The sequence below is a fragment of the Arvicanthis niloticus genome, chromosome 4, assembly GCF_011762505.2.
Source record: "Arvicanthis niloticus isolate mArvNil1 chromosome 4, mArvNil1.pat.X, whole genome shotgun sequence".
NCBI lineage: Eukaryota > Metazoa > Chordata > Mammalia > Rodentia > Muridae > Arvicanthis > Arvicanthis niloticus.
Window position 1 is genome coordinate 22,613,219 of NC_047661.1, and position 13,925 is coordinate 22,627,143.

At 36.5% G+C, this 13,925-nt stretch overlaps 1 protein-coding gene across 5 annotated transcripts in view; it reads left to right on the top strand.

Annotated features, from left to right (window-relative positions):
* The window catches only part of Afg2a (AAA ATPase AFG2A), a 174,279-nt gene that overhangs the window by 75,255 nt on the left and 85,099 nt on the right, over positions 1 to 13,925 (top strand). The gene's annotated exons all lie outside the window — the stretch shown is intronic.

Here is a 13,925-nt window from a genome sequence, read left to right on the forward strand (position 1 = left end):
TTTTTTTTTTTTTTTTTTTCTCCACTGGTCTTCTCTACCTGTATTCCTTCTTAGGAATAGGCCCACTTGATGTATGTAATAACTAATCTGTGTTTTTTCTGTTAAATAGAGCAGAGGCTTTTCAGTAGACTTATTGGATCCCAGGAGAAGGAGGGAAGGGTTTTCTTTTCTGAACTTAACTGTGCAATATTCTGTTGCTGGCTATACTTTTCAGTGCCCATAGTTTTAAAAGGACATGATGTTAAAAGGGCAAAGGCAATAAAAAGGTGAAGAACTCCTGTGAAAGAATTTTCTGAAGGAAAAAAAAAAGAATAAAGCACCTTTTACAACAGCCTTCTTTTTATTAGAAAGAGTTCCACTCCTCCTGCTTGATGGGCATGGTAATGAACTCATTTTTTTCAAGCTGCTGTTAACATTAGGTCATCCTGAAAAGAATTCTGACTCCTGATTTATATAACAAAGTGTTACTCATGCACATCCTATTAACATAAAACTAATCCCTAGTCAAACGTACACATTCCAACATCACAAGTTACATAGTTTTTAACTAAATAGGACAGCTTTATCATCAAGTGAAAGTAAATACTACCCATCTCTGAAGAAGCAAAGACCACATGCTTTGTAAGTAGTGAAGTATGTTATTGAGGAAAGTTCTTTCTGTCAGTCATGAAAACTGAACCTGAAGTAGTTCCCAGCAGTGGAACATTGAGGAATTCGAATAGACCCCATAGCCCCAGGGACATAACACTCAGGTACACCTGGGGACTTCATAGGTACACATACCAGCCCCACCACAGCCTTCTATTTCTCCACGGCACTGCTAGGGAAGTCACTGAATGGCAGCGATGATGTTGCAGGCGTGTTACAGCAGAGAACAGGTTAAAAATCGCTGCTGGTGTGAATCCTTGCTTTTTACATGAATGTGAAATTAAAGCTTTGAGAAGATGAAAGAACTTGTCTAAAACCACTTTGGCAAAGAAAATTACTAACCTGAGTCATGGATTAATTTGTGTCCTCTATCTCTGTATCTGTTAATTTTTTGACTTTTTAATTTAGAGAGTCTTTTTCAAAAGATTAGGTCTTGATACAATTTCATATAAACATAATATAAAAACATCGAGGTAGTCTTAACTTACATGTAGCATGATTTAACAGTAGGGATGATTAAAACATCTTTTCAACTTTTCATCTTCAAATTTAATGTGTGGTAATAACTATTGTATAGTAGCATCCCAGAGATGGATGGGTCAAGAAACAGAGTTTACAGGTAGAATATAGACACACCAAGTGTTGCATCATGTCAGTGGAAGAAAACATAGATAGATCATATATTTCCTAAAGAAAGCATTGCCTGCTGTAACCTGCCTCCACAATCAGGAAGGAAGTCAGCAAGAAAGAAGGCCAGAATGTCTCAGCACTGCATTTCTAGAGAGCGTTATTCCTATAGCAAAACAAACTTCAAACTCAGCTGCTGCAAGTAACAAAGATGTGGATTTCAAAAATCCATTTTCTACCAATAAAGTAGACAATAGTTGAAAGGGACTTTAGGTGTCAAGTTTGGCCCTTGGTTTTCAGTTGATGTTAACATCAGATCAGGAGCCTTGTTTGCTTCCTGCTCCAGCATTCTGTCTATTGCACTTTGAGAAGAAGAGGCATTCTGACAAGTTGCTTTTCAGAGTCCAGGATGTTGATTCTCCAGTAAGGAACAAGTTTCCTTGTATTTGCTGATAACTGGTGAATCTGGGGAGCCAGATTATGATTGTGTTAGATATAGGCAAGTGGACCACTAATAGCTTTAAACTGACTGGTATTATTGAATGGTGTTTCAGACGCTTATGTATTTAATAGTAAATTTGTCTTAAAATGAATACTAAATAACAACAAACTTCATTTATAATTGGTTATCATGACATAGTGTGAAAAACAATCAGCTGACTTCAGCCATACCTGATTTCAGACACAGCTCTGCCACTTGCTGCTCTAGCTTTGATGTGTTATTTGGATTGTCTTGCCCTTGCCATTGACAAAAGAAATCAACTCATGATTCCTTCAACTAATTTTGAAGGATGTAGTTTCAAATAATGCTTCAAAGATAGTGAAGGAGTTTGTAAGAACCATTGATGCTGTCAAATAATTATTTTAAAGATTAGGTGAATCATAAGTAGCAAAGACCCAAGTTGAAACTTGAGAAGGCAGTTTGAATTGTTGCACCTATTGTAGTTTTTCTGTTTTGAAATCTGAAGTGTCAGGCAGAGCCATTAAGTATGCCTTAATGCTCACCATTCCCAATCTGATGCATGAGTCTTAGTGGTGCTAAATCCATTTTAGGTTACAAGCCCTCACTTTATATGTGTCCTAAGCACTTATATTGAACAATGGGTAAGCAAAAATAAATGAATACCCATAAAATATCTTCCTAAAGAACTTTTAGGAAAGTATGCAGAGGGCAAGAAGCAAATCTGGAAGTTGATTTGATTGGAAAGTTCATGAGTTCCTTTCAGCAGTTATGACATTTAATGTTTTTACTAATCATAATACAGGGTTGCATCCGTTCTCTCTTCTAATTATAATGTGCAAGGACTGGTTGCATATGCTCTGACCAAAGTTCTTGGCACTGAGAACCCTAAACAAAGCTGCAGGCACTAATTATCTTCTTCCCTAACTGCATTTGATGTGCCTTTGAACTAGTGAAACTTATGACATTCTGAGAGGACTTCCCAATCATTGGTGAACCTTTTACTTCATAACGCAGGAAACTGGATCTTGAATTGATGTTTTTCGGAAGAGTTTTTGATGTTTATAACTTTTATGACCACAGAAATAAATGAAGTATCTTTTTATTTTTATGTAATCCAATAAGGATTGCTTGAATATAAAGAGGCAAGTTAAAGTGATTTGAAGATACTTGTGTAATTTGATAGAAAATGTAAACACTGTAAAGAAGATTCATTTTGTCAGATTCAATCTGAAAATAACAAATAATATGACCCTGGATCTCTTTTTGACATGCTGTTACTTGAATTTTTATGGCAGCTTTTAACAGAGGAGGTGATAAAAATTAACTTTGATGGGAAAATAATTTATTGAACTGTTGAGAGCATCTAAAAAAGCAGACAAGTAACAAAGAGAAAACACTAACTTTTTTGACTAGTGATACTGCATTGATCACATTTCTTTTTCTCTAAGGTCTTGACCAAGAGAATGTTGTGTCATACAAGTGAAAATAATATACTTTATTTTTCTCTTACTGAAATTGAATTTCTTTAATTTTTTGTTCTTTTCAGCTGTTAGTTATGTGATGTAGCTTCTGGTCTTATTCAGTTACCTTATACTTAAGCTGAGATTATCAGCTGTCTATTTAATGAGTATGTAATGAGATTTAAATGAGATCATGGGAATGATTAACTGAAACTTGACCACTAATCATTCCATGGTTTCAAGGTCACCATAATGATGACATTCTAGCTCTAACTTTTGTGATCTCTGGAATGTCTTTTTTTCTCCAACTCAATTTTTTCATCTATCACTTGGAAGTAGGATCGATATTTATGTTGTAAATTCTTTTGATAATTACATATTAATGCATATAAACATGCTTAGAAAGACATAGCTGGTGTTAAGCCTGTTAATTATTTTAAACATTATCATTTTTGTCAGGATAGGTGTTTTGTTTTTTGCTTTTTTGTTTTTGGTTTTTTATTGGTTTGTTTTTACAATATGTCAAAGTACTGTATATATACATTCATTCTATATTATAGCCAAGAATAGAAACAAGAATAGGTAAGATGGAAGCACAGGGACTGAAAGATACTAGAGAAGGCATTCTAAGAGAAATAAGGAAGAAAACAAATACTTAAGAAGCAAACACACACACATAGAAAGGAGAAACTAAAAACAAGATTCTTTCCAGTTCCTCTTACACTGCAAGCTCCTTGAGGACAAGACATGGGCAACGTACAGTTTATTGGAACCCTAGCATATAGGAGATAAAATGTACTTAAATTCTTAAGTTGATGGGAATGGGCTTTGTATTATGCTAATATGTAGATATATTCTCTTGGCTGCAACAAATCTGCTTTTATTGAATATATTAACCCTTTAATTTCTGTTTTCCTTTCTCTAATTCAGAAGTCTCAGTGTTCATTAAAATCAAGTATTTAATGCAATTTAGTATTGTAATACTTACATGGTCCTGCTCACCATAATTTATACATATTTTTTAACTTTTCTTTTAAGAGTATCAGGAAACCACTCTGGCAGGTGTGTCCACTTGTCCCAATGAACAAGACCAGAGAAGTGTCCATGAAGAGGGAGATGGAGGGCAAAGAGAAAGAGTGTGCATGCAGAGAGGAAGAGGGGGAAAAGGGAGAGGGAGGGGGGAGGGAGAGAGACAGAAGGAGAGGGAGAGAGAGACAGAGAGTTAGAGAGAGAGATGGGGGGTTGGGTGGGAGGCAAAGAGAAACCAAAATGACAATGTCTGCATTATCTAGGAAAGAACTTCTGAGTGAGGGGAAGTCCAAACTCTGAACTGAAAAGTTCAGGATAGCGGGTTGGGTATGCCAGGTAAAGACTGAGGGATGCTGAGAGAACTTGGAGACCAGGTCTACTTTTGCATGTAAAATATGCACCTCAGCCCCTTGTCCTGGGTCTGAAGCCCAGTGTTTCGGGTTTGTTTTGTTTTAAATAAAATTAGATTTTTATTTATATTTTAAATGTTACCCCCTTTCCCGGTTTGCTCTCTGCAAACCCCCTATCCCATCCTCCCTTACCCTGCTTCTGTGAGGGAGCTCCCCTACCCACTCTAGCCTCACCGCCCTAGCATTCGTCTGTACGGGGTCATCAAGCCTTCACATGACCAAGGGCTTCCCCTCCCATTGATGCTAGATAAGGCCCCTTTAGCCTCTTCAGTCATTCCCCTAACTCCTCTATTGGGGACCCTGTGCTCAATCCAATGGTTGGTTTTGAGCATCTGCATCTGTATTGGTCAGGATCTGGCAGAGCCTCTCAGGAGACAGCTGTATCAGGCTCCTGTTAGCAAGTACTTCTTGGCATTTGCAGTAGTGTCTGGGTTTGGTGTCTGCATGTGGGATGAATCCCTAGGTGGGGCAATCTCTGAATGGCCTTTTCTTCTGTCTCTGTTCCACTCTTTGTTTCTGTATTTCTTTTAGACAGGAGCAGTTCTGGATTGTTTTCTTTTTTAAACACTAGCTTATGTGTAAAACAGTATACCTGATGCTTACACACCAGGGACGTTTTGCCTAATTTCAAGTACTTTTTGGAATATTTGATTTAGGAAGTGGTGTAATAAGAAAACAAACATTGTGTAATAGATCTGTTGTAATTGGTACTTTGAAGCCTGGGTACAGTGGGAGGTGGGTAGTAAGGTGAACACCAGTTCATTCTGACCATTTATATACATCTTGGTATGATCCTTTGAGGCAGGATTCACAAGATGTATTAAGTGTGGTGAGAAAGTTTGTCATCTCAGTTTAATATCTCTGGTGCAGTCAACCAGCTGCCTAGGTTTAAATATTTTCATTGGTCTTATAGAAATTCTAAATGTAACTACCAAAGTATACATGTAATAACTTTATTTTCAGTGAAGAATTGTCTGTTTAGTAGGCTATACCTAAATGAATTTCTTCATCTTCCTATAATCTATAGGCAAAGAAGAGCATTGACCTTGCCATCAAAGTGAAATAAATTCAAACTCTTGGGCATTATGTTCTCACCCATTTGTCCTTTAGAAAAGTTTTTTTTGAATCAGCTCATTGTTACTTAAGTCTCAGTCTGAAAATAACACTTCTGTGCTTTAATGCAGATGCTCAAATTCCTGTAAGTTATTGCTTTGTTTAGTATAAAAGGTGAAAACAGTATTATAACAAATCTATATTTTTTTTTAGAAACTTTAAATTTTCTGCTGGACAACTTGTTTTTAAGAGACATCCTAAGTTCACTGGGGCTTCAGTATGTAGTATAAGTATTGTGTTCTGAGTGCTCTCATTTGTATTAAAAATTTCCCCCCTCCAAAAATCTTGTGATTAATTTTTACAGAAAATTGTCAGGCTGTTGGATAATAGATCCATGTTAGTTAAAGAAGTGAAAATAGTAATCCGAGCTCTTTGACAAAGTATACATAAACCCCTGAATACGTAGACACACCTTCAAAAACTAACACATAAGGTTCTTGGAATATTTTTACCATACATAAGAGGATGTAGCCCCCATCTCATAAATGCTTGAAAATTAAAGCCAGGACTGGGATGGGGAGAGGTAGTCTAACCAGTTTTTTTAAGATGTACAAAATTTTAATCCCATAAGAATAATACAACTTGTCAGCCCTATAATCACATATACAAGCAACACTAGACAGATTCTACAGGTTATATTTATATATTTACTGATTTGTACATACATATATATGTGTATGTATAAATAACAGTTAGAAAGGGGGTATATGGAAGGGAAAGGGACTGGAGAAAAGAAAAGGATGGAGGAAATTGTGCAGAAAAAAAACTAGGTTCTTCTCATTTATGATCATATAAGCATAGGAATTCCAGTAAAATATTACCTAATTAAACCCAGCAGTAAGGTTTCCAAATAGGTTGATCTCTGGAAGACCGGCAAACATAATAAAGCTTATGTACAAAATCCTACAACCAGCATCACTTCTAAAACCTCAGTCAAAACAGGACAGAATACCTACTCAGGCTATTATTTTTGGCTGATATCTAGTAATTCAGTAAGAAATGGGAAAATAAGTAAAGATAAACAGAATGTGGAGTAAAAAAGAGGAGATACAGGAGGCAATATAATTCTTCCCTAGTGATTCTAAAATGTCTGCATATAGATTGTTAGAACTAGCAGAACTGCCAGCGCAGTGTGGTGGCGCACGCCTTTAATCCCAGCACTTGGGAGGCAGAGGCAGGTGGATTTCTGAGTTCGAAGCCAGCCTGGTCTACAGAGTGAATTCCAGGACAGCCAGGGCTACACAGAGAAACCCTGTCTCGAAAAACCAAACAAACAAAAAAAGAACTAGCAAGAACTAAGGAATGTTCTTACAAAATTAGTTGGTTTTCTCCCACAAGAATTACACCTCAATAGTTAGTTAGATAGATACAAAGATTAAAAATCACAGTAATTTTATGAAACAAATAAAATTTCACTGAAGGCAGACATAAAAACTTAGATGAATGAAGAGCTGTAACATTAATTAATGGGGCATTTAGCAGTGTCAGTTATCAGTAGACGCAAGTAGTTATCTACTTTGAAATGTATTAGGAAAAACAATAATTTCTACCCAATTTTAATCTATAGTAATAAAAGCTGCATGGAACTGGTACAGAAGTAGATGCTCAAACTGTTAAAATAGAAAACTCATCAAAAAAAAAAAAAAAAAAACATGCTAAATGAGAGAAGAATATTGCACAGGCTCTTGGAAAGACTAGCTTATAGTTTTAATTTCATTCTGTTGTATGCCCGGGGCATGCAGAGAGAACAAAGACCTTAAGGTGACAGTAAAATCTGAGAACTACTGGACGGATTAGCATCTTAAATTGGTTTTATTTTTAAGATTTATTTATTTTATATATGTGAATGTACTGTCACTGTCTTTAGACACACCAGAAGAGGGCATCGAAACCCATTATAGATGGTTGCGAGCCACCATATGGTTGCTGGGAATTGAACTAAGGACCTCTGGAAGAGCAGTCAGTGCTCTTAACCTCTGAGCCATCTCTCCAGCTCTTAAATTGTTTAAAGAAAGAGATTCTTCTGCCTTACTCAAAGTAGACTGCCAGGGATAAATCATTAGTTTTACAGTATCAAAGCAAAGGACTGGTTTTAGTGAATTACAAATAGAATAAATATAGCAATTTAGTGTTGTATTGAAGAATATGTGTACACACACACACACTCACACACACACACTGAAAAGTGAGTAATAGTAGACCGTATGAGAGTTGCTTGCAAGTTAGTAAGAAAATGAAACCAGAGAGTACCTAAAAGTAAGACTGCTGAATGCCCACATGTCCAGTCTTAGGAGAAATCAGAAGAAAGCTAATGAAAACAGAAACACAGCACTTCACATCCATCTTAGAAGTCTTAGGAAACATTAGTGGCTGAATGAAAAGAGGAGAAGGATTTGGGATAATGCTGATACTGAAGTACTTACTACCAGTAGCAGTCTAGACCTACCCAGCTGATATGAACAGCACCCTCATAGTCTTTTGTGGTCATAGAAGTTTTATTTCTGTGTTCATAGCTATGTTCTGTAATATAGAGATAAGAACCTCTCAGCAACCATGGTCAAAAGCCAGTCTGCACTTCACAGAAAAGGGAGAATTCCTGTGGCCTTGTATCTGCTCTATTTACTGCCTCCTGCCAGGTGTGGAAGAGGAACATGCTTTTAGCTTTTCCTAAATCTCTCATTTCCCCTAGCAGGAATGAGCCACAGTAATGAGAGCATGTTGGTGCTTGTTGAAATAAAACATGCCTACTAGTTAAAAAAAAAATGAGAGCATTAATATTTCATGTGGGAACTTGACTTAGCTTTAACCATACTCAAAAGCTTTGAAAGTTTAAAATGAAATGAAAAAAGAATAAGCCAACTCAGCTTCAGAGAAACCTAGTTTATTACAACTCAGTAAAGGATCTTTTCATAAATCTTGAAGTTAATGCTGGTAGTCCTATTATGTCATCATTTACTTAATGTTGGAAAACTTGTCTGGCGTGATTGTCTAAAACTAAGGTTCTGATGTGGCCATTGAATTGTCTTTCACTTTCATAAATATTTAGAGGCAGATTTGTAGATAGTAATTATATTGCTTCTTCAGGAAAGAAAAATCTATACTTGGACATGTTGTTTCCAGCACTGTGAATGCTCATTACCTTCTCTTTGGCTTTCTAGTGTCTCAAACACACTGACTACCAGCCTCAGAGAAATAGTCCCCATTCACTAATGTCCATTGTTGCTTCCTTGTAGTATCTTGATATTTCTTCACTGGTAGTGTTCTGCAAATGGTGTTTTGTTATTGGGGTGTGTGTGTGTGTTTCGCGCACATGTGTGCGCGTGTCCAGAAAATGTGCATATCTGTGGGTGTCCATGTACAGGCTTGGAGCATGTAAGTTGGTTCCCTTTATTTGTTTGCTACTTTAGTTCCTTAGATACTGTCTATTCCCTTGAGACTGAGTTTCTTATTGAACCCAAAGCTTGCCAGTTGGTTAGTTTTGCTGGCCAGTTAGCTCCTTGGATATACCTGTCTCCACTCTACAATGCTGTTTGGCTTTCACATATGTGCTAGGGAGTAAATCCAGATACTCACGCTAGTATTAGTACTCTGATCCCTTTTTAAATTTTTTGTTCACTTAATTTGCATCATTTTATAGTTAAGACAAGGGAAAGGTTATTTTCTTTTCTTCAAGCCTTGCTTAATTGGTAATATGTAGGAGTAAATAACAGAGCTTTCTCTTTGAGTGTTAAAAACTATTCTAGGGCTTGAAGAGATGGCTATTAGTTAAGAGCACTTGCTGCTTTTCTGAAGAACCCAGATTTGCTCCCAAGCACCTACATTGTGGCAAATAAAAATCTGTAACCCCTGTCACAGACATCCAGTGACCTCTCTGGCACCAGTACTCTTACATACTTGTACTTGTAGTTATACATGCAAGCCACTGATACACATGAAGTAAAAAGAAATCTTGAAAAGGAAAAAATAAAACTCTTATTTTATTTCACTGTTGTTTGTATCTCTGTTTACATCTTGAATAGTACTTTTGATTGGTTATTGGTAAATTACTCTGCAGTTTTCTTTATTACAAGAAAAGCTATAAAATCTTACATTGTATTAAATCTATGTTCTTTCTTTTGCAACCAAGAGAGGATCTCCTATATCCCAGGTTGGCCTTGAACTTACAAACTGAGGATGATAGCTGAGGATGTCTCTCAACTATTTCTGCCATCCAAATTCTGGGTTTACAGGCATGCTGGACTGCTGAAACCAGTTTGTTTTTTGTTTTGTTTGTGTTTATTTTGGTTTTTTAAGTTTGCAAGAGATCGAAGTCAGGGCTTCATGAAAGCAAGACAAGCACTTTACCAACTTGTCTTAGTCAGGGTTTCTATTCCTGCATGAAACATCATGACCAATATGCAAGTTGGGGAGGAAAGGGTTTATTCAGCTTACACTTCCACATTGCTATTCATCACCAGAGGAAGTCAGGACTGGAACTCAAACAGATCAGGAAGCAGGAGCTGATGCAGAGGCCATGGAAGGATGTTTCTTACTGGCTTGCTTCCTCTGGATTGCTCAGCTTGCTTTCTTATAGAATCCAGGACTACCAACCCAGGGATGGCACCACCCACAATGGGCCCTCCCCCTTGATCACTAATTGAGAAAATGCCTTACAGCTGGATCTCATGGAGGCATTTCCTCAACTTAAGCTCCTTTCTCTGTGATAACTCCAGTGTGTGTCAACTTGACACAAAACCAGCCAGTACACAACTGAACTACATGTTTAACCCAAGATGACTTGAGTTTAAGCCCAAAGTCCTACCCAGTGTGGAATTCACTGATTCCCAAAAGTTGTCTCAGGCCTCCACATTTGGCAGTCATGCACACACATGCACTTAGTCTATGGATGCACTCATTGACATTTTTAAAGGGACAATGTATTTATTTATTATTATTTCTCACTCTGCAGTTTGCTCTCCAAAATAATTTTGTATCATCTCTAAGTATATGCTGTAAATTCTAGGTTTATTTTGTGTACTTAAGGTTAAGAAGGAACTACATTCATAAAATTGTCTTGTTAACAAATTACCAAAGCTCTTAATTTTCTCAGAAAACTCTTTTGAGGCAAGTTGTTGAGAGGAGATTTCCTATAGCCTAGAATGGCCTAGAAACTAACAGCAAACTTTATATTCTCCTGCCTCAGCCTTTGAGTGCTCAGATTACATATATAATATGTACATATTGTATGTATGTATGTATGTGTGTATGTATGTATGTATGTAAAACATATGTAAATATGCCAGCATGTTTATCTCTTTTACAATATTCCTAAGAAGGAAGTTGTGGTTGTTTGAATGAGATGTTCATATAGTCTTAGACATTTGAATATTTGGTTTCCAGTTGATGTCACTGTTTGGAAGGCTTAGGAAGAATAGCTGTGTTAGAGAAGCTGTCACTAGGGATAGGCTTTGAGATTTCAAGCCATGTTTCATCTTTGGTGTTTTCTCTCTCTCTCTTCTCCAACCCCTGCCTTTGCTTTATGCTTATGGTTTAAGATGTGATCTCTCACTTTGCTCTCTAGTCGCCATGTCTGTTTGTTGCCATTCTTCTCCATCGTGATGGTGATGGACTCTGGAACTGTAAGCTTGAATAAACTCTCCTCTGTAAGTTGCTCCAGTCATGGTATTTCACTACCTCAGTAGGAAAGCAACTAATATAGCCATTTGCAGCCAGATATAATGATATACATCTAAGTCCTGGCACCCAGGAAGGTGAGGCAGAAAAGGTTGTCAACTTTGAGGGTTGTCTGTGCTCTTGTCAGAGTAAGATAATATTTCTGAATGAATGAATAGGGGTAAATTGTATCCCCTTGTAAGCATGTAACATATCTGACATACTTGGTTTGCAATTAAGAATTCTAGAAAAATAGTATTAAAAATGTAGAGACCAGCTCTGTACCCATATTTCTGTACCTGTGCATTCCTGCATCTAGCTTTTCTCACATCATATAGCAAAACTTACTATCATTAAAAGATGTGTCATTGAGCTTATGAAATAAAAGGAGATGATGGTATCATAATTTTGTAGGCATACATACTAGATGTTTTATTCACAGATGTATTTACTACCAGAGTTTAAAGCACACTAAGAAGCAGAACAAATGAATATGTTGTAAACAAGTTTTGTTTTTTTTTTTTTTTTTCAAGCTAGCTGGACAAAGCCTATAACACTTTTTCCTTGAGAAGCTAGGAAGAGACAATGTCAGGAGAGAAGTGCAGAGCAAACCATTCTGTCTGACCAGCTCAGACTCACTCTGGGTATAAGTTATTTGCTTATCAGAATAGAACCTGATGCAGTTTTACCCTCAGCCTACAAACATCACAAACATCACCATGTAACTTTATTTATAAAGGCTCATAAGCACTTACTTTGTGTTCTATTAAAATTATGAATCTGAAATGGTGTTGCTTTTTTTCCCCTAGAGGAGTTTTAGGAAATGAGTGTAAGGTTTTCAAACCATGTAATTCAAAGGAAAGGGGAGGTTATTTAACTTGGTTATATATCTATTCATTTAGCTATTTTTAGGTTCATTTCTATTATGGAGGGTGAATATTTAGGCATTCATAGAAGAACCCTGTATTTTGGTTCTTGTGATTTGTACTTTGTAAGCAGTAGATCTTCCTTCTCCACTTAAATTACTGAAAATAAAGTGTTTAAAATCCATAATCAGTTTACATAAAGACATTTTAAGAGTTTTGAAGGAGAAATGAATACTACACTCTCTTTATAAAGAAGTTTTAATTAAACATTAAAACTAATTCAGTGTCCTATGCCCAAGGATATGTGGGTACTACTTTTTGTTCTCAGACTTAACAGTCTCTGTTTTTCTTTTATACAAAGGTCAGCAAACTCCTTTTGTAAAGGGCCCCATAATAATACTAAAGAACCAAGCATGGACACACACACACTATTCATCCCAGCAAGGGACACAGAAGCAGACAGATCTCCGGGTTTGTGGTAGCCTGGTCTACAATGTGAGTTCCAGGACAGCCAGGGCTACACATAGAAACTTCATTGGGTATTAGTCTTGTTTTTAATAAAAAGGGTGAATAAATAATTTATTTTGTGTAGACCACTTATGATTTCTGTAGAATCTTCTCTCCTTGCTTCTCCCTTCTTCTGAGTTATCTATTTTTTTTAATAACTCTGTAAAATAAAAATAGTTTTAAACTTGAGTTTGCTATAATCTGGTTTTAGTATTTGTTTTGAAACCCTAGTTCCTGACACAGTTTTTCTCTAGACAGAGTTTGAACATTTGGTATGATTAACTACTTTAGCTTTACTAACATCTTGAAACTGTCTTCCAGCATGAACAATGAAAACTCATGTTTGTTTTCATCTTCATTCTTTAGGTATGCACTGTTTTATTAGTTGGTTTTCTCACTGCTGTTACCAAACACCAGTGAAATACCTGCATAATCAGCCCACACTATATTTTATGTTTCTAGTTAATGTCATTCTAGCCCACAAAAATGTAAAGAGAAAAGAACCCTTTGGGGAGAAGAGATAATACAGGCAGGTATTAGAAATTACTTGCCCAAACATGCATAGCACAGGTCTGTTCCAGATGGGGTCCTAGAGCTGAAAGGAGAAGTGGACACAAGCCACCATCCCTAACCCAGATAGTATCTCCAGTTGACAACCACATAGAAATGAAAATTCAGTTTTCTTAAGGGAGTCTCACTGGGGCAACAAACTACTTTTAAGGATAGGTTGCATGCTTAGCAGTAGATCAGTAGTTGGTCAACAGAAAACAAACTGAACAGCATCTTTGGATGTTCTTTGGTAATGTCATGTCAGTGGCTCCTTTCCCTTTCCTCCTTTTTCTCTTTTCCTTTTCTTTATTTTCCCTATTGTCCTCTTTTTTTCCATTCCTTTCTCTCTTTTTTTTTTTTCTCTGTCTGTTATACTATAGTCCTTTGCATATATATTATGGCTTCTGCCTTTGTGTTTTTATGGGATTTCTGAGTTTGCAAATAAACTAGTCTCTGCATCTATATCTAATTCTTGTGTCTTTTCTTAGACTCTCCTTCTATTTGTTTTATCCTATTCAGATTTGTTTATACTTGTTTTATTTTATTATTAATCTTTAGATACCTGTTTGTTCTCTAATAAGAGACAGAAAGGGGATTGTTC